Below are 26935 nucleotides of genomic sequence, written 5' to 3'. Positions count from 1 at the left end.
ATTGTAGAAGTTGGTCTAGCTCTCCTTGCTCATGCTCATATGCCCTTAAAATTTTGGGATGAAGCCTTTTTAACTGCTACCTATCTCATCAATATGCTCCCCAGCAAAGTCATTAACAATGATACTCCTGTGCATCGCCTCTTAGGAACTCAACCATCGTATAGTTCCTTCCGTGTCTTTGGCTGTGCATGTTGGCCCAACCTTCGTCCATACAACAAACGCAAACTTGCCTTTCGCTCAACACAGTGTGTCTTTCTAGGATATAGTCCTCGTCACAAAGGGGTCAAATGCCTTGAGGTGTCCACTGGTCGTGTCTATATTTCTCGAGATGTTGTCTTTGATGAAGATGTTTTTCCCTTCAAAAACCTGCATCCTAATGTTGGAGCCTTCCTTCGCAAAGAAATCCTGTTGCTTGACCCATCACTTCATCATTTTGTGTCAGGGGACGACCAGAATAGTGATCATCATGATGATAATGTTCCTACTACTAACCCTGCTGTGAGTACTCCTTTTGTTGTTCCCCAGGGTTCTCCACCTCATGAGCAAACTGCAGGACAAAATCTGGCTGAAAATGATGATCAAATGACCCTAAATAGCTCACATGAGATTATGGCAGAAGAAGACAGCGGCACAGAACACGAGGAGGATTCCCTGCCAACATTCCCCTCGGGATCGCCACGATCGGCCTCGGGATCGCGCAGATCCACCTCGGATCATGCAGCGGCCAATCCCGCGTGGTCTGTGCGCGCGCCTGGAGCTCTAACGCCTCCTGCCGCGTCTGCACGTGAGTCGGACCGGTCCCCTTGCACGACGGGATCCTCTGTGTCATCTCGCGGACACACAACCTCTGCAGAAGCCACACGCTCGCCTACAGGATCTTCTGCGCCGAATCTTTCTGGATCTGCTGCGACTGGCTCCGGATCAGCTGTGTCTGCCTCCTCTATGCCCCAACCTGTGCCGCCCTCGCCTCCAGCTACACGAGCATCCCGCGGTATTCATAAGCCTAAACTATACACGGATGGTACCGTCCGTTGGGGCATGTCTGCTGTTTCTGAAGAGCCAACCAGTCTGCCCCTAGCCTTGCAAGATACAAATTGGAAAGCCGCCATGGATGTGGAGATTAGTGCTCTTGCCAAAAATAAAACTTGGCATCTTGTTCCTGCACATCGAGGTAAAAATATCATTGATTGTCGTTGGATCTATAAAGTCAAGCGCAAAGCCGATGGGTCTATTGATAGATACAAGGCACGTCTTGTTGCTAAAGGCTTAAAACAACGATATGGCATTGATTATGAAGACACATTCAGTCCAGTGGTGAAGATAGCAACTGTTCGTCTTGTCTATTTCAGTATCCAGGGAATGGAGTTTGCGACAGTTAGATGTCAAGAACGTGTTTCTTCATGGTGTTCTGGAAGAGCAAGTTTATATGCGACAGCCACCTGGCTATGAAGATCCAAGGTACAAGAATTATGTATGTAAATTGGACAAGGCGCTTTATGGGTTGAAACAGGCTCCTCGTGCATGGTATTCTCGTCTGAGTTCTCAATTGGTCAAATATATTTTTGTTGCCTCCAAATCAGACACCTCCTTGTTCATCTATCGACATAACAAGGTTACCATGTTCATGCTTATATATGTTGATGATATCATAGTGGCTAGTTCATCTCAAGCTGCAACTGACATCTTGCTTAAGGTTCTTGGTAAAGCTTTTGCTCTTAAGGACCTTGGTGATCTTCATTATTTCTTGGGTCTTGAAGTTCACCAAGTACATGATGGTATTGTCCTTAGTCAAGCCAAGTATGCTCAAGATGTTTTAGCTCGTGTTGGAATGACTCATTGCTCTGGGTCACCTACACCTCTCTCATCTTCTGAGAAGATCACTGCAAGGGAGGGAGATCTGCTAGGTCCCGAAGATAGTACCAAATACAGAAGTATGGTAGGTGCTTTGCAGTATCTTACTCTCACAAGACCTGATATTTGCTATGCAGTCAACAAAGTATGTCAGTATTTGCATGCTCCTACCACTATTCATTGGACTGCTGCAAAACGAATTTTGAGATATGTCAAGCATAGTATGAGTTTTGGTTTGACCTTTCTCAAGTCACATTCAACATTAGTGAGTGTCTTCTCTGATGCTGACTGGGCCGGGTGTGCAGATGATCGCCGGTCAACTGGTGGTTTTGCTGTGTTTTTTGGGCCAAACCTTATTTCATGGAGTGCCAAGAAACAAGCTACTATATCCAGGTCAAGCACTGAAGCAGAGTATAAGTCCGTTGCGAATGCTACAGCTGAAGTCATTTGGGTACAGTCTTTGCTTGAGGAGCTTGGAGTCAAGTTGAAGCAACCACTGTGTTTGTGGTGTAATAATTTAGGAGCCACATATCTGTCAGCAAATCCAGTGTTCCATGCCAGAGCCAAATATATTGAGATAGATTTTCACTTCGTCAGAGAACGAGTTCTAAAGAGACAATTGGAGATTCGGTTCATTCCTTCCAAGGATCAAATTGCTGATGGTTTTACAAAACCTCTAGGAATTTTGAGGAATTCAGGTTTAATCTCAACTTGTCAAAGTTGTGATTAAGGGAGGGTGTTAGAGATAGAGTCGTGCGTAGTTCAGTTGTATACCGGTACGAGTTCAGATATGTAGTGACGGAAGTCCTAGTCGCATACGATGTTGCACGACAATGTACCTCTCCTATATATTAACGAGATCTAAGCCTCGGTGATTATCCGAGTGGACGCATAATTCTACCTGATCGTTAGTTTTTACAAGGCAAACCATGCTTTCTACGTAGTATGTATAATCCACGCAGTATGGAAATGCAGCTGCAAGGATGTATTCTGAAACCTCCGTGCAAATGTTACTGAACGTGATTCTTTTCACTTGTCACAAAACGAATAGACTTGTAAAATGTAGAGGATTCTGTCTGAAATGACAACAAAATTAGTGGTTTCCAAATTATTGACCTAAATATGAAAATTCTGAAATAATTTTGTCCTTAAAATTTACATAAAAAATGGGTGCTAAACTGTCAATGGGATCAGTTGAAATCCTTATTTGATCTTGCAAACAGTAAGAAGCGATGGTTATGGACAATTAGAAGTGGATGGGCAGTGCCAACCAGTGAGAAGACGAAGAGTCCAAGTTCAAGACAAGAACTATAGCCAAGTTTCACACGAAACATGTTTCATTAATTTAACACAGAGTGACAAAGCAAACACACAACCAAGTTCCAACATCGTCAGAAAATTCGGAATGGAAACAAAGAGCACAAGTCGAAGTACCGAAAGTGAAAAGAGTTCCCTAGCTACAATAGTTACTAGATTTAGATGTGCGCCTTGGCGCACGACCCCGTAGATCTCGTGCGAATATTTATTTTATATAAGAACGGTAAAATTAACTGCTAATATAATACTCTCTCCATCATTTACATGCAATTGGCCTTCATTTGCATGCACCGTGATCCCTCCAGTCTTTCCACTAAATGAAGGCCGTAGGATTATTTTTATTGAGCTGGAGGAAACAACTATACTCTCCTCAAATTTACTTTCTAGTTGTCTAGTATACTCAGTTATGGCCTCCCTATAGAATATGTTATACAACTAAAAGGCAAAACAGAAGACCAAATACACAGAGACCATGACTGTGCACTAAATAGCTGTCAATATGATAATCCATTTCAGTACAAAGTCTTTTCTCCAAACCAAGTATGGCAGCTAGTAGAAAGTACAAAGAAGTAAAAATAGGAACGCAGATAGCAGCATGAAGCAAAAGCAGTCGTACAGAACGAAGGGCACGGAAGGGTCGAGCCACCACCTAGAAGAGATGCAGAAGACAACCATTGCATCGTATGGTTGATTCATATGTACAATACATAGCAAAAGAGAAGAGTAGAACGCTAAGATTCTACAGCAATTGCTGAAAGAGAACAACTATCGGTGACCCCTGTCACCTATTAGACAACTTTTCTGAAAAGTAATTCACAGAACAATCAACGTTAGGTCTGAGTTGATGGTAAGCAATATAGAATGGTTAGAACATAGAACCAAACAGGTTAATATCTTTTTTTCAGAGCACTCTGAAGCATATTCAGAGTTTGAAACTCAAGTTCTTGCGATAATGGTCCGAGTTATGGCATTCTCCAGCCAGTACCAGAATTTAGATGCTTCTTGATTACCAGTGGTCAAAATAGAAATTCAATACAACAAATAATGGCGGTAATATAGGTACATAAACACAGGTAATATGCAATCTGGTACTAATAGTGTTTTAATTGAACACACAGAATCCATGGAGAATCTCTCCAAACAGAGAGAATCAGAGTAACGTGTATATGTAACCATACACAAAGAATCCATGGAGAATGTCTCTAAACAGAGAGAAGATCCACAATTGAACACAGAAGGAGGAGCCGATGATTACCATGAGCACATAAAAAGGAGAATAACATATATATATATATATATATATATATATATATCCATTTGTACTACTGTCCTATTATATCTGAAGCTCGTAAATTATCTTAGCACTTTGATATACAAAAAGAACAGAAGCAGGCATAGGAAAAGAAGAGATGCAACGTACTGATAGTAAGGAATCAGGAAAGTATGCAAGTTACAACCAATCAGAGTAATGTGTATATAAGGGGCGCATGATCATTTGGTCTAGAAAATATGAAACAAATGAAAGGAAACTATCTTCACAGAAGATCTGAATTAAGATATCCGAAGCTTGAATATAGTGTTCTTGGTTAATGCATACACTAAAAATAATATGTAATTTAGGAGGTAAATAAAGCAGATGGCAGCAGTAGCAGACAATATACTCTGAATGGTAACAGTAAAGAATTGTGTACCTTGCATTATTATCTAAGAAAAGTGGTCCTTCCTCATTTGCTCCAGGCGTTTTTCCAGGACAGCGCCTGCATGTCTAGGTCTAAAGCCTAAGTCTTCAGAGTTGGTTAGCAGATTGTTCCAAACCGTGTCAACAGAATCTTGTCCACCAGAATAGTTAAGATAAGCAATATTGAGCACTTGTTTAGAGAATGAAGCCATATGCCTTACAGAAAGAAACCAACACCTAGCAAGTTGTTTCTTGTATTCGTGCGCCTTTTTTAGCTTATGTAACAGGATCTTGTTTTCCTCTTTAGCTTCTACCAGCCGGCTGTAGCCTAAATCCTTTATGATTGTGTTGGTTGCTTCCTCAACATATGTTATGGCTTGAACACACGCAGAATCTTCCGCTATTTCATAACTTTCAGACTCTATTCAAAGACATCGAGAGATATACAAAAGCACCTTCCATTGGTAGCGTAGCCATGTTAAACATAACAGTGACACGGACCTTGTTATCTTTGCATAGGTGAAGATGGTATTCAGCTTTTGAAACGCCAAGCTTTTCTAGCATTATATTCAGTAATATACTAAAAGGAATTCTGATTATCCTTGGGTTTTCCTACATGAGCAAACATTCGTGTAAATACTCCAAGTAAGTCTGAAGATGTTATGACATAAAGAAATAGTATCGTAGGTTCCAGGTAAAAGAAACAGAAACAGAGCATGTACATGTGCTATGTGCAAGCTATGTAAGTCTATCATGTATGAACGTACTTTGGACAGACACCGAGAGGTAACTAAAAAGGACGTACCCAGTGCTAAGAGCTCCCGCACTGTGTGGGGTCTGAGGAAGGTGTTAGTGGCAAGCCTTACCCTCACGAAGTGCAATGTGAGGAGACCGCGACTCGAACCTGGGATGCACCTTTATAATTATCTAAATTATTTGTGTAGGCTGTTCTACACCTGTAAGAACAAAAAACATATGTGTAGCTAGTATAACTGTATTTGGTTCTTAATATAGCTGACGTAGATCGTGAGGACTAACGGGAGAATCAGGTAATAGATAGGCACGGTAAGAACGCCGTATGAATCAACCAGCATACTCTAAGTAAGTACCCGAGGAAGGGTTCGGAGCTGGTTACTGGTTGATGCCGATGAACCTGGCGATCCAGGATCGTGTAGGTCTTGGGTGGTCAGTAGCATAGCAGAAGAATTGTTTTCAAGAGGGTGACTTGGAACAACCAAAAAAAAGGAGCACATGCACATTAACATAGAGACGACATAGAGGTAATAAAGAATTCTCTTACACATAACTAACAAATGATTAATCCCTGGAACAATAAACCTAGGGGGAAAAACGCTACATGATACAGACATAAGAGATGAGCTGATTACATATCAGCTGAGAACAGACTGCCTCATTAAGAGGATGTACACAACCAGCGGCACTAACAGGAGACGAAACACCACGTGACCGGACTACAGAAACTGCAAGAACGATATTCCTACAGATCACATGTTTGGCTACCAAGCATGGCTCCTGGCAGGGTGTGCGTTTGTGTATGATTCCTACTTTCCTTTTTGGTCCATAAAGTTGTTCCCATTTTGATTTGTTCTCTATTATGTAACCTAAACCAAATAAGCAACAACCCAGAAGACAAGCACAAATCAGAGGTTGCTAATAATTATGTTGTTTCCACTGATATTTAAATCAAATAAGCAACAACCCAGAAGACAAACACTAATCAGAGCTTGCGAATAATTATGTTCTTTCCACTGATATTTAGATTATAACACTCTCCAGGTATTTACGCTAGTTTTTTCAGCTCTCAAAAAACAAGTGCTATACTTGGAACCCACGTATTTTTTTGGAGCTTACTCATATATTTCACCAAATATATCATGCTGTGGTGACCCTGCATACCACTGCATGTTGTAGTATGCCAGTCGTTGATATAACATTCACGAAGTACCATTCCGCAAATATTACATCCCTCAGAGTAGTACAACAGAACATAGCAGGTCCATAACTCATTCATTTATTATTACAACTATCATACACATGTCATCTTGGAGCTCCTCTTGGGTCCTAAGAGGAATACTCCTGGGTTCGAGGCGAACCCAACTTAGCTTACAATATAAGAGTCTCATTAAGTTATAGATTTATTTCCTCGAGCAGCTAAATACTAAGAGTTCGGGCTGCTCGGTTACAACTACTACTGGATGTCTCTAGGCTTGATCTCCTCCGGAAGCCTCCCCGGATCCGTAGACGATGAGGTAGTCTACACCTTCTATACCTCCAGAGAGGTCTGGTTCTTCATAGCCGATGATCTCGGCTCCTTCATTGTTGTCGTAATCCTCCTCCAGTCGATTCAGACAATCTAAGCAAGGGATTTAAGAGTGGTATGAGTACGAGCGTACGCAACAAGTTCATTATAGATAAGAGGTGTTTAATGCTCTAGCTACGATATTAGACCAGAAGATCTAATACTAATGCAAGTTTTGATAAACATTTCTTCAAGAGATTGCTTTTATTCCAAAGAGCTATGTCCGTCAGCCTTCACCGGTTTACTAGAACTTCATGGAGCTCCTTTCCGGCCGCGTTCGCAGTTCCTCATCCCGGAACAGGGAGTGACAGGTCACGCTTCTTTACACTGCAGAGAGGTGTGTTGCTTTACCCATAAGAGATCTTAACCTTGGTGCCAACCGGGCAGCTTTCCCGTCCACACTTCCTTCGGTGTGAGGCCCGGTATAAGGTCTAGCCAATCATGTTCCTCCGCTACCTCGAACACCCACCCTTTGTTGCATGCCCCGACCCTGGGTCCTCGCCGGTCCCATTATTCCCATATATTTCAGGGTGGACCCCGACCACGACGACAGTCTGGGATCGAACCAAACTCCTTCGTCGGTAGCTGCAACCCATCATAGACCGCAATACCGTGGGGACTTAGGACTCCCCAGCCTCACCATCTTGCTCCTTCGGGCGACAAGTGTACTACGGACAATGCCGTGGGGACTTAGGACTCCCCAGCCTCACCAGCTTGCCCCCTTGGATTACAAGTGTACTACGGTAAAGCGCATCCGTTGATGAACGAGAGGTGGAAACACTTTTGACTACTCCGTCCCACTCCGGATCTTATGGTTAACACGGGTATTACGGCACAAGAATCACTGGCGACATTTGTTGTTTAATCCTAGATGGATATAAACCCTTGCAATGGAACCTCCACCATATCAACACAATCTATGGTTCCATTGCCCACCACATAGTCATATTCATAGTTATGAAAGTAGTGGTTTTGATTTTTATGCAATAGTGATAACCATAATACTTTGCAAGTAATTTGATAGAAATACTCAAATGACATGAGCAAGTGATGAACTTGCCTGAACACTGCAAAGTTTTGCAGTTGGATGGTGTGGACTGACCCTTGTCCTCTGGTTCTGAAAAATTGCATCATTGTCCGATAAGGGCAATGGTTAAAGAAGCAATTATGCATGGTTCCAGTTTTAGGGTTTGTTTCCCCCCTTTCCGATGTCTTATCATTTTATGTGAGAGGTATTTACTAAGAATAATTTGGAGGTTCTCTATTTAGGGTAAATACAACCTTGAAATATTGTCAAGGTGTTTTTAAAGTCCAATTGCATTAATGGACTTATTTTCATTTTAGAAAATATTATGTGTGATTTAAATCATTGTTTAATTCATCAAATTAAGACTTATTCTTAATTATCTTCAAAAATTCTCTTTGATATTTTATTTGGATAGAGAATTTTATGCTGATTGATTTTCATATTTTTAATTATTTTTTTAGGGTCATATTCTATTTTCTAAAATTCTTTGAAATACTCACATAAATGGTATTTTGGAAAATGCCCAAATTGCCCTCGGGCCCACCTGTCAGGGTTAACCCGAGTGGGTTGGGCTCAACCCAGTTGGCCTGGTCCGGCCCACTCGGTCGCCCTCACTTCCCCTCTCTCTCTCCCTCACGAACCCTAATCCGTGGCTCTGGCGACGCGCGCGTCGCCGCCCCTTCGCCGAATTTTTCCGGCCGACTCCGGCCATCGCCGCCGGCGAGATGGGGTGCGTCTGAACCGCCGTTCTACGGCGCTTCAGATCCACCGCGCCGATTTGCTCTTCGTCGCTTCTTCGTGTCGCCCCCAACCCTCCTGCTCGTCTGGCCGTGGAGATCCACGGCGATCTCGTTGCCGCCGACGTTCCTGAAGCCGTGGCATCGCCGTGGCTTCGCCATTGTGTGCGCGAGCTGCTGCGGCACCACCATGGCCTGGCTTGGCCTGGCGCCGCCGTGTTTCGGTGCGTGCCGCCGTGGCCGCCATGGCGCCACCGTTCTGCTCGGCTCCAAGTAAGTGCGCCTCTCTTCTGCTCCTTCTCTGTGCCTGTTCTTCTTCCTCTGCTAGCTCTACTGCTGTGCTGTGCTTGCCTGCACAAGAGCTGTTGTGCTCTTCTGCAGCGCCATGGTGCCTGCTCCTGCTGTGCTAAGCTGCTGCGCTATGCCTGTGCTGCTGCTGTGTGAAATCCATGCTGATGTGCTGCTTGTGCAATTCTTCTAAAGCCGTGTGCTTGCTTAAGCTTGCATTTCTTGCTTGAAACTATCTCTGTGACTCTGTTCTTGATGTTACTACTGCTAGATCCTCAAGTGTATTCAATTCCTTGCTCTGGCTTAATTACTATGTGTAATTCTTGCCATTTTGCAAGAGACAGTGTTGTTTGTGTGATGATTATTGGTTCTGGCTCATGGTAGGCTTGGCCTTGCTTAATTGTTATTCATATGCATCAATTCCTTGATGATATGCTTCTGGATACAATCATAAAAGTGGTTTATGTACTTGTTTGTGATTCAATTGTTGCTTACTGTGGCTGTTTAATTTATATGATTCCTGTGAGATGCCAGTGATGCCTTAGCATGCCCTGGCATGCTCTAGCAAGCTGCTGATGATCCTGTGTTCATCAGTTGCTTGTTAAAAGCTGTGATGCTCCATCTTGTGCCTTACTGGTGCTCAATTTGAGCTGTGTGTGGTTACAGATAAGTGCTGGTGTGTGCTGTTGTTGGCTTAAGCAACTGCTGTTGCTTGCAGTGATCCATTGGATCCACTGCAAGGCTCTGGTGTCTTGATTACTGGTATAAATCATTTAACTGTGTAGCTTAGCAAGATTTATTAGATAAATGAGATGAACTGTTTCTGCAGTTATGATTCTTTAACTTGATTGACTTGAGCTAGAGGGATGCCAACTATTGTTGGGGACCCTAGCTCCACTTTGAACCCTTCTGGGTGATGATACATGTGCTGGGTTTGATGGTTTGGTTTGATTCAGTGGTTGAGGTGACCCTGACAGCATTTCTTTGCTGTTAAGGTAGCTCCCACCCTTGTTGGCTTTGCTGTGGCTTACTAGATGCTCTCTGGGTGATCCTTTTGTTGGATTGCCAGTAGCTTTTGCTGTTGAAATCAAATAGACAATGATTTGTCTACATATCTGATGGTTTAGTGATCATGTGGTGCTAGGTGAGTTGGGATTAGGCTAGCTGTGAATCAATACCTTGCTGGATTCTTTGGTTTGCCCTAGTGAGGAATCACTTGGCTTGACCAATTCTTCCCTAGGGTTAGTTTCTTCTGGCTTAATCCCTATTTTGCCAGCATCAAATGGTTTACACCAAATGATGATGCACATAGGGTAATCATACCCCCAGGCTTGTGTATGTGTTATGCACATGCTTGTGTTATGAGCAAAACTGATGTTTGCTCATGGATTTGAGTATACCTCACTCCAGCTCCTAGAATTTGTGTTGGTGTAGAGGTTTTGCTGCTGGTTGATTTCTTGGCTTGCCCTGCTCCTCCTTGCAAGCTTGATGCTTGGTTATGTTCTGGTGATTTGGGAATAGGTGAGACAGCTCTGGCTGTTCACCTGTTCTTGGTGTTCTTGAGCTGTTCTTGCTATCTGGTGACTTACCCTGCTGCTGTGTCGATGGATGAGCTAGGGTTTACTGTGGAAAAGGGTTTTATATGCCTGGCCCTTGCTTCTCTGGTCAACAGCACTGCCTGGCTTGTGTTTGTGACTCCTCTCTGTGCTGTGGGTGTGTGCTGCATGCACAAGGCCTGGTAAGCTCCTAGGCTGTGTGTGTGTGCACATGCTTGGTATCTGGCTTGTGTCTTGGCTGAGAGATGGATCAGCTCGGCAGCTTTGATCATATCCCCTCCCTTTTCATTTAGTTTCTAACCTGCCAAGTGGCTATGCCACTTGGCATAACTTGTGTTTGTTGTGTTTATGTGCAGGTTCAAAATGATGATCAAATGGACAAGATGATCTTCAAGCTCAAGATTAGATGATATTCACATTGTAGTATTTAGGACAGATTCATACTTGTACTTTTCTTTTATCTTTTTTTTTTCTATTTATCCAAATTTGTGTAATGTGTTGTAATAATTCATTTATTTCAATTCTGGATATTGTAATTGACAATGTATAATGTGTGATTATCAATAAAGCTCCCATTTTCCTTAATGAGCTTTACATAATTGTTGTATTACTTATAATCTTGATTATTGATAATTGTTTATGAAATTATCTCAAGTTTGAATTATGTGATAATCATTTGATGTTTGAATTTGAATTTCAAATTCAAGTTTGGATTGAATTCAATCATACAACTTAGTTTAGAATTCAATCATGCAACTTAAGTTTGTGATGCAAACTCTCCACTCTCTTCTCAAAACCCTAATTTAGTTGAATAAGGAACAGGTTTGTCGCACTCTCGAAACCCTAACCCTGTAAGGTGTCGAGAGAGAAACTTGTCCCCCTTCGATGCAGTTTTTGTTTAAAAGCGCGAAATTTCCCCGTAAATTACAATGCAATGCACAACCCTTTCTAAAATCTACCCCTCGATCGTCTCTAAACCTGGGACATTACAGCCTTTCCCCCTTAAAGAAAACTTCGTCCCGAAGTTGTGGTTGTAATACCTGAAGAGTTCGGGGTATGTTTTCCTCAGGTCTTCCTCCTTTTCCCAGGTAGCTTCCCTCTCGGGATGATGCTTCCATTGTATCTTGCAATACTTGATAGCTTTATTTCTGAGTTGTTTCCAGCTCTCCTCGAGAATCTTGGCTGGCTTCTCGATGTAAGTCAAGTCTGGTTGTAACTCGAGCTCTTCATGTGATACTGGTTCATCGGGGGTTTTCAGACACTTTCGGAGTTGTGACACATGGAATACATTGTGAACTTGAGCTAGCCTTCCCAGTAGATCCAATTCAAAGGCTAAACCTCGGTTCTGACTCAGTATCTTGAAAGGTCCTATGTATCTAGGACTGAGCTTTCCTTTTACTCCAACCTCTGGAGTCCTTTCATCGGGCTCACCTTAAGATATACCATGTCTCCAACTCGTGGCTCCCATGTTCTCCTCTTCTGATCGGCATAACTCTTTTGTCGACTTTGGGCTATCTTGAGCCTATCTCTGATAATATCAATGATTTGTTGTTTTTCCTTGACATAATCAGGGTTGAACTCTTTGCTTGCTCCGGCTTCATACCAACATATCGGTGATCTACACTTCCTTCCATACAGAGCTTCAAACAGTGCCATCTTGATGCTGCTTTGGTAACTATTGTTATATGAAAACTCTGCTAGTGGTAAGTGCTCCTCCCATGATCCTCCGAAGTCTAAGGCACAAGCCCTAAGCATATCCTCTAAGATCTGGTTGGTTCTCTCGGTTTGTCCACCTGTCTGGGGATGGTAAGCGGTACTATAGTCCAACTTGGATCCTAAAGCTTCGTGTAGTTGCTTCCAGAATGCTGATGTGAACACGGATCCTCGATCCGACACTATCTTCTTAGGCACTCCATGCTTACTCACGATTTCTTTGATGTAAAGATCGATGAGTTTCTCTCCTTTGTCCTGCTGATTTACCGCTAGGAAGTGTGCACTCTTCGTCAACCGGTCCACGATTACCCATATCATGTCCTTCTTTTTATTAGTCATGGGTAGTCCGGTGATGAAATCCATCCCTGTTTCCTCCCATTTCCACTCTGGAATAGGTAAAGGTTGTAACTTTCCTGCTTGGGACTGCGGTGTTCAGCCTTCACTCTCTGGCAGGTATGGCATTCCGCCACATATTGTGCTATCTCTCTCTTCATATTATTCCACCAGAATAGTTCCTTTAGATCCATGTACATCTTTGTACTTCCCGGATGTATGGAATATGGTGTTTGATGAGCTTCCCGGAGTATTACTTCCTTAATTTCAGCAATATCCGGAACACAAATTCTCTTCTGGAACCATAATGATCCAGATTCTCCGCGGTGAAATTCTAATGGTCTTCCTTCATCTATTCTTCTTATCTCCTCAACGATAAATGGATCGTCCAGCTGACCCATCATTATCTCATTCTTCAGGTTAACATTTAACTCATCGGCTACTTGCAACGCCGATAATCCTTCATGGGCTTCCTTCTCCCAAAGCTGTATTTGGGCTTGACTTATTTCCTTCCTCAACTCCGGTGAGATTTCTTGTTCCACTCCTCCGGTGCTCTTCCTGCTCAAGGCATCTGCTACAACATTGGCCTTCCCTGGAGTGTAATTGATTGTCAGATCATAATCCTTGATTAGCTCAAGCCATCTTTTCTTCCTCATGTTGAGTTCCTTCTGAGTGAAGAAATATTTGAGACTCTCGTGATATGTATAGAGCTCACACTTGGCTCCATAGAGAAAATGTCTCCAAGTTTTGAGTGCAAATACAACTGCTGCTAGTTCCAAGTCATGTGTTGGATAATTCACTTCATGAGGTCTGAGTTGCCTCGATCCATAAGATATCACTTTCCGATCTTGCATGAGTACGCAACCCAATCCATGTTTGGATGCGTCACAGTACACGGTGTAATCCTTGCCAACTTCCGGAACTGCTAACACCGGTGCCGTAGTGAGTTTCTCCTTCAGAGTTTGAAAACTCTTCTCACACTCCTCTGACCACACGAATGGTGTGTTCTTTCTTAACAGCTTTGTCATTGGTCCTGCTATCTTGGAGAATCCTTCTATGAATCTTTGATAATATCCTGCCATTCCTAGGAATCCTCGGATCTCCTTGACAGTCTTGGGTGCTTCCCATTCTAGAACTGCTGCTACCTTACTCGGGTTAACAGCTATTCCATCTTTACTAATAACATGACCAAGGAATTCCACTTGATCTAGCCAAAATTCACACTTGCTAAATTTGGCATAGAGTTGATGTTCCCTTAGTGTTTGCAACACTAACCTCAAATGTTCAGCATGTTCGGCCTTGTTCTTGGAATATATCAAGATATCATCGATGAATACGATGACAAACTTGTCTAGATATGGCATGAAAATCTTATTCATGAGATTCATGAATATTGCTGGGGCATTGGTTAATCCAAAAGGCACTACAAGGTATTCATGATGTCCATACCTTGAGACAAAGGCAGTTTTCGGAACGTCTTCCTTCTTGATCTTTATCTGGTGATAACCGGATCTTAGATCAATCTTGGAAAAGACTCCCGCGCCTCTAACTTGATCAAATAGATCTTGTATTCTTGGAAGTGGATACTTGTTCTTGATTGTGACGTTGTTCAGATTCCTGTAATCTCCGCACATCCTTCTTCCTCCATCCCTTTTATCCACGAAGATCACAGGTGATCCCCATGGTGAAACACTTTCTTGAATAAATCCTTTCTGTTCCAAATCATCCAATTGCTCCTTAAGTTCTTTCAACTCCTTGGGCCCCATCTTGTATGGTGCCTTAGCAATCGGAGCTGTTCCAGGAATTAGGTCGATAGTGAATTCTATCTCCCTATCTGGTGGCATACCAGGTAATTCCGCAGGAAATACATCCTGGAATTCATTTACTACATGTATATCCTCTAATTTCACCTCCTTCATGTTGTTTAACTGTAGCTCCACTTCAATCTGTGTATGTTTGTCGCCTTGGTAAATCATTCTACTTCCATCGGGGCTTTTCAAAGATACTGTCTTGTTCACACAGTCGATCAATGCTCCATTAGCTTCCAACCAGTTCATACCAAGAATGACATCAATGTCCTTCATCGGTAAAATGAACAGGTCCGCGTCAAACGTGCACTTATTGATCATGATGACTTGTTTTTGTTTGGTATGGGTTACTACTATCGTTCCCCCCGCGGAAAGTATAGTTATGGGTGTATCTAACTTAGTGCAACTAATCCCATGTTTGATGATGAATTGTTGAGAAATGAATGAGGTAGTTGCACCAGTATCAAAAAGTACTTTGCCAGGATGAGTGAGTATCTGGAGCGTACCTATCACCGCCTGATCGGAGTTGACCACCTCCTCCCGTGACCGGCATACGATTCAGCTTGCCGAAGGGCTTCTTATTCTTCCAGTTCCCTCCGGTGTTTCCTCCTCGGCTTCCACCTCCTCCAGACTGACCTCCTCCATTCTTCTTATTAGGGCAGTCTTTCATCATGTGCCCCTCCTGACGACACCCGAAGCAGATGATTCTGGGTTTGCGACAGTCCTTCGAAGTATGTCCTTTAATTCCATAAATACGGCAAACTATTTGGTTTGCAGTCTGAAATGCTTGATTCTTCCTACTACCGTAGTAGTTGCTGTTGTTTTTGTTGTTGTTGTTGTTGTATCTTGGCTTTAAATTCAAGCTGGTATTAGGCTTGTTACTAACAAACCTCTTAGGCTCAAACTTGGCCTTTTTCCTCTTCTCCTCCTGCAGTTGTTTGAAATCATCTTCCAGAGTGATGGCTGCATCCACCAACTCTTGAAACTCCGTTGCTCTCATCATACGGAGCTGTACCTTGAACTGGGGACTTAACCCCCTCAGAAACCTCTTCTTTTTCTTGTCCTCGGTGTTGCCTTCCTCAACAACGTACCGGGATAGCTTTGAGAATTCCCTGACATAAGTCAGGATGGCCTTGTCCTTCTGCTCGAGACTGTCAAATTCTCGACGCTTCAGCTCCACAATACTTTCAGGGACATTGGATTCCCTGAACTTCCTCGTGAACTCCTCCCAAGTAAATACCTTTCCAGCCGGATAAACGGCTACGATATTGTCCCACCATGATGCGGCAGGTCCACACAGCAGATGGGTAGCATAACGAACCTTCTCTTGGTCGTTACATCCAACGGTGTTGAGCTTTCGCTCAGTATCCATAAGCCAATCTTCCGCGTCCATTGGCTCGGGCGCGTATGCGAAAGATATAGGCTTGGTGTTCTGGAAGTCTGCTAAGGTGACTCCCAGATTCTCGGGTCTCTCCACCCGGTTCTGTTGCAGCAGCTCTTGAAAGAATTTGTTCTGCTGCTCCAACGTAACACGTTGTCTTTCCTCCACCAGCTGCATGTACTGGATGAAATTCTGCTGCGTCATGGGTGGTGGTGGTGGTGGAAACTGATCTCTGGCTGCTCCCTCAGCCTCTTCCTTTTGTTTTGCTTCGCGCTCCATGCGCTGCGCTTCGGTCTCCTCTCCTAACGCTCCCGACATAACCCCCTAGTTCTGCAACACAAGATGATACTCATAATTACTCCATGCGCAAGTTTTCTGAGCTCAACTTTGTGCACAGAACTAGTCACGCAATGGAAATCAAGAAGCAAATCCAAATCATACAAAACATATACCCTGTATATACATACTTAAGTGATCTTATTACAATACTCAAGTCGATGTGAGTATGCAAACTCACTTATTAAAGTATATGTACAAATTTATACAAATATTACATACTATAATACACGTGGTACTTGTGTATTATAGCCTCGCCTCCCTTGGTGGACTCTAGTCGATCTTCACTCCCGGTACATCCCAGGCTTCCATCCGGTCGAACGTGTCGTCCTCCTGATAGACCCTGGAACATAAGGTCTCCCCGTCGGCTGGTAATCCGAATCAGATGATGATCCTAGGGAGAAATCAGTGTTCACAAACTGATCATTAAGTGCATCATAGTCCACCCATCGGGTGTACTCCCCTGTAGCTCCGCCATACGTGTTACCAACACTCATACCCGACTCAACCTGTGTCGGATACCCTCCATCAACTCCTTCATTACTAGGATAACTCTGGTTCTGGGTTGTGGCGTCATCATTCATCTCCCCATCATAATACACAGAAGTACTATGAGTTCCAGTATCAGATCCCCAACGCCAACCCGTGGAATTTTCTATAGGAGTCTCGGAACGCTGATTGTTTTCGGATTCCTCTCCGCCCTCATATCCCCCATAGGAACTTCCCAGATAGTTCCCAGGTGTAACAGGTGTAGTTTCACGCTCAAGAGGGTCAATACTAATGTAGTCACCAGCTGAATAGACTGGTGTATGAACCACATTCTCCATAGGTTCTTTCCCCCTAATCTCCTCCTTGGGTTCAGTAAACTCTTCTAGCATCGTATCAATTGCTCCCGTCAGATGATGGTTCAACTGAAAGAGTAATGATATGAAGTTGCGGCTATTATCCATATATTTTGCAGCTGCTATTGGTTTGCGTTTTGCATATTTTTAGTGGTTAAGCATGGGATCTTCTTCCTCCTGATTATGAGGAATATTGGAGAATTCGGAACCCATAAGCTCTTTCATCTTATGTTCCCGAATGTTGGTTATGGCTCTCATAACAGCTATATGGTAGGCTGTGTTGATAGTCCTGGCTTCCCCTGCTGGCATGACTACGCTCATTCCCAGAGATTCGGGAAGTCGCAGTCCTACCCTACACTTGGCCAATACAGTACCATCATAGTACATGTATTTCTTTACTTGGATCTGGGGATCACACCCAAATTCAAGTAACATGGCTCGTAGAATATCTGCAAGTCCTCCTTCGTATTCTCTCAGTGTGGAATCCATCACTTTCACGTTTCGTCCGGGACGTGAACTTGCCATGTTGGCTGTAGAAATAGAAAGATTATAAGATTAGTAATAATGCATCATAATAGAGATAATAAAGAATTATCGCACTAAAAGATATGATTGTTGTATTCTCAATTGAATATACACCATATTTTTAGAGAATTCTTTACTAGTCCTATTTGACTCCTAACGTTTGGTCCCATTTACTAGGTTCCAACCTAAGGTCAAAGCTTTTGCTCTGATACCAACTGTGGTGACCCTGCATACCACTGCATGTTGTAGTATGCCAGTCGTTGATATAACATTCACGAAGTACCATTCCGCAAATATTACATCCCTCAGAGTAGTACAACAGAACATAGCAGGTCCATAACTCATTCATTTATTATTACAACTATCATACACATGTCATCTTGGAGCTCCTCTTGGGTCCTAAGAGGAATACTCCTGGGTTCGAGGAGAAACCCAACTTAGCTTACAATATAAGAGTCTCATTAAGTTATACATTTATTTCCTCGAGCAGCTAAATACTAAGAGTTCGGGCTGCTCGGTTACGACTACTACTGGATGTCTCTAGGCTTGATCTCCTCCGGAAGCCTCCCCGGATCCGTAGACGATGAGGTAGTCTACGCCTTCTATACCTCCAGAGAGGTCTGGTTCTTCATAGCCGATGATCTCGGCTCCTTCATTGTTGTCGTAATCCTCCTCCAGTCGATTCAGACAATCTAAGCAAGGGATTTAAGAGTGGTATGAGTACGAGCGTACTCAACAAGTTCATTATAGATAAGAGGTGTTTAATGCTCTAGCTACGATATTAGACCAGAAGATCTAATACTAATGCAAGTTTTGATAAACATTTCTTCAAGAGATTGCTTTTATTCCAAAGAGCTATGTCCGTCAGCCTTCACCGGTTTACTAGAACTTCATGGAGCTCCTTTCCGGCCGCGTTCGCAGTTCCTCATCCCGGAACAGGGAGTGACAGGTCACAGTTCTTTACACTCTGCAGAGGTGTGTTGCTTTACCCATAAGAGATCTTAACCTTGGTGCCAACCGGGCAGCTTTCCCGTCCACACTTCCTTCGGTGTGAGGCCCGGTATAAGGTCTAGCCAATCATGTTCCTCCGCTACCTCGAACACCCACCCTTTGTTGCATGCCCCGACCCTGGGTCCTCGCCGGTCCCATTATTCCCATATATTTCAGGGTGGACCCCGACCACGACGACAGTCTGGGATCGAACCAAACTCCTTCGTCGGTAGCTGCAACCCATCATAGACCGCAATACCGTGGGGACTTAGGACTCCCCAGCCTCACCATCTTGCTCCTTCGAGCGACAAGTGTACTACGGACAATGCCGTGGGGACTTAGGACTCCCCAGCCTCACCAGCTTGCCCCCTTGGATTACAAGTGTACTACGGTAAAGCGCTTCCGTTGATGAACGAGAGGTGGAAACACTTTTGACTACTCCGTCCCACTCCGGATCTTATGGTTAACACGGGTATTACGTCACAAGAATCACTGGCGACATTTGTTGTTTAATCCTAGATGGATATAAACCCTTGCAATGGAACCTCCACCATATCAACACAATCCATGGTTCCATTGCCCACCACATAGTCATATTCATAGTTATGAAAGTAGTGGTTTTGATTTTTATGCAATAGTGATAACCATAATACTTTGCAAGTAATTTGATAGAAATACTCAAATGACATGAGCAAGTGATGAACTTGCCTGAACACTGCAAAGTTTTGCAGTTGGATGGTGTGGACTGACCCTTGTCCTCTGGTTCTGAAAAATTGCATCATTGTCCGATAAGGGCAATGGTTAAAGAAGCAATTATGCATGGTTCCAGTTTTAGGGTTTGTTTCCCCCCTTTCCGATGTCTTATCATTTTATGTGAGAGGTATTTACTAAGAATAATTTGGAGGGTCTCTATTTAGGGTAAATACAACCTTGAAATATTGTCAAGGTGTTTTTAAAGTCCAATTGCATTAATGGACTTATTTTCATTTTAGAAAATATTATGTGTGATTTAAATCATTGTTTAATTCATCAAATTAAGACTTATTCTTAATTATCTTCAAAAATTCTCTTTGATATTTTATTTGGATAGAGAATTTTATGCTGATTGATTTTCATATTTTTTAATTATTGTTTTAGGGTCATATTCTATTTTCTAAAATTCTTTGAAATACTCACATAAATGGTATTTTGGAAAATGCCCAAATTGCCCTCGGGCCCACCTGTCAGGGTTAACCCGAGTGGGTTGGGCTCAACCCAGTTGGCCTGGTCCGGCCCACTCGGTCGCCCTCACTTCCCCTCTCTCTCTCCCTCACGAACCCTAATCCGTGGCTCTGGCGACGCGCGCGTCGCCGCCCCTTCGCCGAATTTTTCCGGCCGACTCCGGCCATCGCCGCCGGCGAGATGGGGTGCGTCTGAACCGCCGTTCTACGGCGCTTCAGATCCACCGCGCCGATTTGCTCTTCGTCGCTTCTTCGTGTCGCCCCCAACCCTCCTGCTCGTCTGGCCGTGGAGATCCACGGCGATCTCGTTGCCGCCGACGTTCCTGAAGCCGTGGCGCCGCCGTGGCTTTGCCATCGTGTGCGCGAGCTGCCGCGGCACCGCCATGGCCTGGCTTGGCCTGGCGCCGCCGTGTTTCAGCGCGTGCCGCCGTGGCCGCCATGGCGCCACCGTTCTGCTCGGCTCCAAGTAAGTGCGCCCCTCTTCTGCTCCTTCTCTGTGCCTGTTCTTCTTCCTCTGCTAGCTCTACTGCTGTGCTGTGCTTGCCTGCACAAGAGCTGTTGTGCTCTTCTGCAGCGCCATGGTGCCTGCTCCTGCTGTGCTAAGCTGCTGCGCTATGCCTGTGCTGCTGCTGTGTGAAATCCATGCTGATGTGCTGCTTGTGCAATTCTTCTAAAGCCGTGTGCTTGCTTAAGCTTGCATTTCTTGCTTGAAACTATCTCTGTGACTCTGTTCTTGATGTTACTACTGCTAGATCCTCAAGTGTATTCAATTCCTTGCTCTGGCTTAATTACTATGTGTAATTCTTGCCATTTTGCAAGAGACAGTGTTGTTTGTGTGATGATTATTGGTTCTGGCTCATGGTAGGCTTGGCCTTGCTTAATTGTTATTCATATACATCAATTCCTTGATGATATGCTTCTGGATACAATCATAAAAGTGGTTTATGTACTTGTTTGTGATTCAATTGTTGCTTACTGTGGCTGTTTAATTTATATGATTCCTGTGAGATGCCAGTGGTGCCTTAGCATGCCCTGGCATGCTCTAGCAAGCTGCTGATGATCCTGTGTTCATCAGTTGCTTGTTAAAAGTTGTGATGCTCCATCTTGTGCCTTACTGGTGCTCAATTTGAGCTGTGTGTGGTTACAGATAAGTGCTGGTGTGTGCTGTTGTTGGCTTAAGCAACTGCTGTTGCTTGCAGTGATCCATTGGATCCACTGCAAGGCTCTGGTGTCTTGATTACTGGTATAAATCATTTAACTGTGTAGCTTAGCAAGATTTATTAGATAAATGAGACGAACTGTTTCTGCAGTTATGATTCTTTAACTTGATTGACTTGAGCTAGAGGGATGCCAACTATTGTTGGGGACCCTAGCTCCACTTTGAACCCTTCTGGGTGATGATACATGTGCTGGGTTTGATGGTTTGGTTTGATTCAGTGGTTGAGGTGACCCTGACAGCATTTCTTTGCTGTTAAGGTAGCTCCCACCCTTGTTGGCTTTGCTGTGGCTTACTAGATGCTCTCTGGGTGATCCTTTTGTTGGATTGCCAGTAGCTTTTGCTGTTGAAATCAAATAGACAATGATTTGTCATATCTGATGGTTTAGTGATCATGTGGTGCTAGGTGAGTTGGGATTAGGCTAGCTGTGAATCAATACCTTGCTGGATTCTTTGGTTTGCCCTAGTGAGGAATCACTTGGCTTGACCAATTCTTCCCTAGGGTTAGTTTCTTCTGGCTTAATCCCTATTTTGCCAGCATCAAATGGTTTACACCAAATGATGATGCACATAGGGTAATCATACCCCCAGGCTTGTGTATGTGTTATGCACATGCTTGTGTTATGAGCAAAACTGATGTTTGCTCATGGATTTGAGTATACCTCACTCCAGCTCCTAGAATTTGTGTTGGTGTAGAGGTTTTGCTGCTGGTTGATTTCTTGGCTTGCCCTGCTCCTCCTTGCAAGCTTGATGCTTGGTTATGTTCTGGTGATTTGGGAATAGGTGAGACAGCTCTGGCTGTTCACCTGTTCTTGGTGTTCTTGAGCTGTTCTTGCTATCTGGTGACTTACCCTGCTGCTGTGTCGATGGATGAGCTAGGGTTTACTGTGGAAAAGGGTTTTATATGCCTGGCCCTTGCTTCTCTGGTCGACAGCACTGCCTGGCATGTGTTGGTGACTCCTCTCTGTGCTGTGGGTGTGTGCTACATGCACAAGGCCTGGTAAGCTGCTAGGCTGTGTGTGTGTGCACATGCTTGGTATCTGGCTTGTGTCTTGGCTGAGAGATGGATCAGCTCGGCAGCTTTGATCATATCCCCTCCCTTTTCATTTAGTTTCTAACCTGCCAAGTGGCTATGCCACTTGGCATAACTTGTGTTTGTTGTGTTTATGTGCAGGTTCAAAATGATGATCAAATGGACAAGATGATCTTCAAGCTCAAGATTAGATGATATTCACATTGTAGTATTTAGGACAGATTCATACTTGTACTTTTCTTTTATCTTTTTTTTTTCTATTTATCCAAATTTGTGTAATGTGTTGTAATAATTCATTTATTTCAATTCTGGATATTGTAATTGACAATGTATAATGTGTGATTATCAATAAAGCTCCCATTTTCCTTAATGAGCTTTACATAATTGTTGTATTACTTATAATCTTGATTATTGATAATTGTTTATGAAATTATCTCAAGTTTGAATTATGTGATAATCATTTGATGTTTGAATTTGAATTTCAAATTCAAGTTTGGATTGAATTCAATCATACAACTTAGTTTAGAATTCAATCATGCAACTTAAGTTTGTGATGCAAACTCTCCACTCTCTTCTCAAAACCCTAGTTTAGTTGAATAAGGAACAGGTTTGTCGCACTCTCGAAACCCTAACCTTGTAAGGTGTCGAGAGAGAAACTTGTCCCCCTTCGATGCAGTTTTTGTTTAAAAGCGCGAAATTTCCCCGTAAATTACAATGCAATGCACATCCCTTTCTAAAATCTACCCCTCGATCGTCTCTAAACCTGGGACATTACACATGCACACGCAACGTAGCTGAATTTGACACATATGTATTTTCCTATTTCATTAATATTTTGTTTACTTACCAAATTCCTGAAATATGGATGAATTAGGAAACTATAATAGAGTAAGTATGAATAAGTCTGCCAACAAACAAATTAGCGGACCTTAATGTACATTTGTACATGTCATAATCTGAACAGACCATAGAATATAAATCAAGAAACTGAAACTACGACTACATAATACAGATATACCTCAATTGGTCTAAGAAAAAAAGCAAAAGTCAAAGAACCAGCAGCTAGGCAGATGACAACACAAGGAAATGTGCAAAACAACAGTAACTTCCACCCTTAATTACTCAATCATCTAACACTATTTGAAGGGAAAATACAACTATCTAGATTATCACACAACCGTGACATAAATAAAGATAGAAGGAGCATACAAAGATAATCAACTTGGTATGGCTTGATGAATAGCATAAAACCTGTTCAAAATTAAGAATGTCCATACAAGCTTTTAGCACTTCATTTGGTCATATCAGCAGCACCATCAGCGCATTAGGATCCCCAATATACCCAGTGAAGGCGCTCCTGCTAGTAGAGTTACATACTAAATAGGTAAATGACCAGGAAATAATCCGATCTTGGAAAAAATATTAGTAACTCAGAGAAGTGATACTTATGGTAAAAAAAATGTGTCAATGCCACTTCATGTTTCAATAATTATATGATAAAATAAAAAACACTGAAAACCAACTAATTCATAGAATTAAACCTCAAATTTAGTTCCTCTAGTGCCTAGAATCTGAAATTTTGTACCAGCCAGTAACTTAAACTCCATGGCCAAAGACCTACAATAAAACACTTCCTTTTTAGTTTAAAACTATGAAAATCATTATATAGTATGTTATCCCTTAGTGTAAAACTATGACAAACAACATAAATGAACAAAAAGATGAGGTGGCATTTGAAAACGTTGCATCTCTAGAGCACCTAAACAGGAAAAAACATGATGATAACTACCAGGACGGAAAAATAAGATTTATGTGGCTCAATGTATTGGATGTCAGCAATACAAAGATAGTAGATAAATAGCCCTAGCTTGGCAGCTCGGGAGACGTTCCCACCCAACCCAGGTGCTAGTTTATTTTGAAGAAATATCAAAATCATATGATAAATAACTATATATCAATCATAAAGATAATTTAAATAGAAATACAGTTTACACTGACATAATCAACTGACATACAGTTTACACTGACAGAGACTATACATTCTAGCTGGGAGCATTCTCGAAAGGAGCTGCAATAGAAAATGAACAGAAAAAGGACATGGAGGAAATGGAATTACCATGCTACATGAGTAACTGAAGCCGCAGTAGCTTGTTTCCCTCGCTAGAGAAGATGCGCAGAGAACACTCCGCAAACGGCGGTTCGCCAGGGGGGATTGGATATGGCCGAATGGGAAATAAATAATTTCCCTCTCCAATACGAACACAAGCACTCTGCTCTCACAATCACATGGCATGCTAAATCAATCTGTGGGTTCCTTCTCTTCACCACCATGAACAAGCTTTGACAGCGTGGCACAACGACAATCTGCGCGATCTCTAATCTGCTAACACACATTCTTGTTCTGCCGAGTTGCATCCGCTACCTCAATCATATTGGCAACCTCGACAAATTCCTTTACGCTGCCCACCACACCACATCGACCATCCTGCAAATATATGATGGTTAGACAACAGTATAACCTGCAGATGGAATAATAGCAGAGACAAAAAATGGATTTATTTCTCATAACAAGAATCGAAGAAAAATAAGCAATAACCTGGTTACAAAGGAATGATAAATATATGGCTAGAAATGTACCAAATCTCATAATAATTAATTCTTCTAGCCATCATGGATATGGGAAGGACTACATAAATGGCTGCCTCTTTTAATAAATAACAGTAAGCAATTACCCTGTAAGTCAATAAACAAATTATGTGCAGCAACACAACTAAGGTAGTCTTTCACCAACTATCAATATAATGCAATTATCAAAATCTATCATTTCCATCATTCTGAGTAACATATTTGAACATGGAATATGGTAGTTAAAGATATTGAGCTGGTCCTGAAACATGTATGACCTACAAATAATCAAACACATATTCTAACATCTGCCGATCTCAAAGTCTAAGAACATACTAATCTAGAGTAAGAATAGTTAGTCCTCAAGGACACATTGGCTGATCTAAAATGATGAGAGTGGGTAAAATATAACTCAAAGCCTAAGAATATTTAGAAAAACTTGCATTGATTCTTTCCACTAACGCTTCTGACCCGATAAGAGTATCTAGACAGAGATGGTAATCAAGATGAATAAAAATAGTTCTGGACAAAACTCAGTGGTATACGTAACTCTCGAATAGAGGCTTGAATGCACGATTTTCCATGTCGCTAATTTTCTGAGTGGGTTGAATACAAGTGCGAAATACCTGCAACTTCAAGATTGTATTTCATCTATCTCAGTTTCAGCTCAATATGAGCAGAACAAATGGCATATCACAAAGAGATACCTTGTACATAATTTCAATACAGTGAACACATATGTACAACTTCTTCTTCTTCTTCTTCCATAACATGCCTGAAACAAAACAACACAAAGAAGTGACAATCTACACCAGTAGATCAATAGTTGTTAGAACGGGCCAGATTTCACAACATAATCTTACCCCATATTGTTCATTCTTAGAACACCAAATTACAACTAATAGCCTGCTATTTTAGATCCACAGAGGAAACAAAAGAGAGCTACATGGAAAAGTTAGTGGCCTAACAAGGTTCCTAAAAGCAGGCTCTTGATAGGAGATCTAAGAAAAAATCTCTCTCAAGCAGGTTCTTGCATACTGTGCATCAACTAATCAAGGAACAAAAGTACATCTGATCTACCATCAAAGGCTATCACGTACCAAACAAGAATTAGAGGAAGATGCCAACACTCTTGAAGATCCACCCGCTCGTCTCCATTTTCGTAAGCCTCTGCAAGCATAGATCAATGGTGGAGGCAGGGATGAGGTTGACTCATGCGGGGAGAGCCGAGGACAAAGGGGAGGAGAGCCACGTCGTACCCTACATGCTCCCCACGAGCCGTCCAGAAAGGGGAGACGAGGGAGACGAGAAGATGCCCTCCCCATCCCGTGCTCCTACCATGGGCCGACGAGCTGCTCATGCTCCCCGTCGTGGTCGGGGACGTGTTGGCGACCAGATCTTGCGGCCGCCGGCATAGTTTGAGCTCCCCATGTGCGCCCGCATCTGCATCATCGCCGCCGGCCGTAGGAGGTCGGGATCTGGGTCGAGGTACAGAGAGGAGATGAGGAGATCGAGAGAAAGAGAGCAAAGATACAGGCGCACCTTCGCTGCCGTCGTTGCCGCATCACCCAGGCGCGCGCTCGCCGTCACCGCCGCAGTCGCTGCCGTCGCCCGGGCACACGCTTGCCGCCGCCGTTTCCAGTCGCGCGCTCGTCGTCGCCGTCATGCGCGCGCCGCCGCCGCCGTTGCCGGCGCGCCTTCGTCGTCGCCGTCACGCGCGCGCTCTCCGCCGCAGTCGTCGCCGTCGCCCATGCGCGCGCTCGCCGCCGCCGCTCCCATGTTCTTTCCGGTTGGAGATGGGGCGTGGGAACGAGACGGGATTGGGGAGGAGCATGGGGGCGATTGGGTGAGGTAGGGTTTCGGCTGGCGCGCTGAAGATATTTTGCACGCTAGCTCACCACCCCAAAACGAGCCGTAGAGACTGACGTGTGGACCCACCGAACTGTAGGACCCAAATGCAGCCAGATGCGGGTAGACAACGGCCAGTGCATGGCTTTCACTAGCGCGTTGCTGCCAGAAACAGACGACTGAGATCAAATTTTAGTCAGTTACAGTAAAAATCGGACGGTTCACACGCTGAAATCGCTGTGAGGCCCCCTATGGGGGCATCGTTTATACCTTTAGATAACCAAAACGCTG

At 43.2% G+C, this 26935-nt stretch overlaps 1 long non-coding RNA gene across 2 annotated transcripts; it reads right to left on the bottom strand.

Moving 5' to 3' along the window:
* Nucleotides 1–23173: 23173 nt before the first annotated feature.
* LOC127295466 (uncharacterized) lies at nucleotides 23174–26370 on the bottom strand. 2 transcript variants are annotated; one of them, XR_011743622.1, is made up of 5 exons: nucleotides 26056–26370; nucleotides 25660–25966; nucleotides 25423–25571; nucleotides 24288–24656; nucleotides 23174–23528 (listed from the first exon to the last, which is right to left on the bottom strand). It is a non-coding gene; the product is annotated as an uncharacterized lncRNA (long non-coding RNA). The 2 variants fall into 2 exon arrangements; XR_007847878.2 differs by having other exon boundaries at nucleotides 23174–23531; nucleotides 26056–26369.
* Between the last annotated feature and the right edge of the window lie 565 nt (nucleotides 26371–26935).

Source organism: Lolium perenne, chromosome 4, assembly GCF_019359855.2.
Source record: "Lolium perenne isolate Kyuss_39 chromosome 4, Kyuss_2.0, whole genome shotgun sequence".
NCBI lineage: Eukaryota > Viridiplantae > Streptophyta > Magnoliopsida > Poales > Poaceae > Lolium > Lolium perenne.
This window is presented reverse-complemented; position numbering and strand designations above follow the sequence as displayed.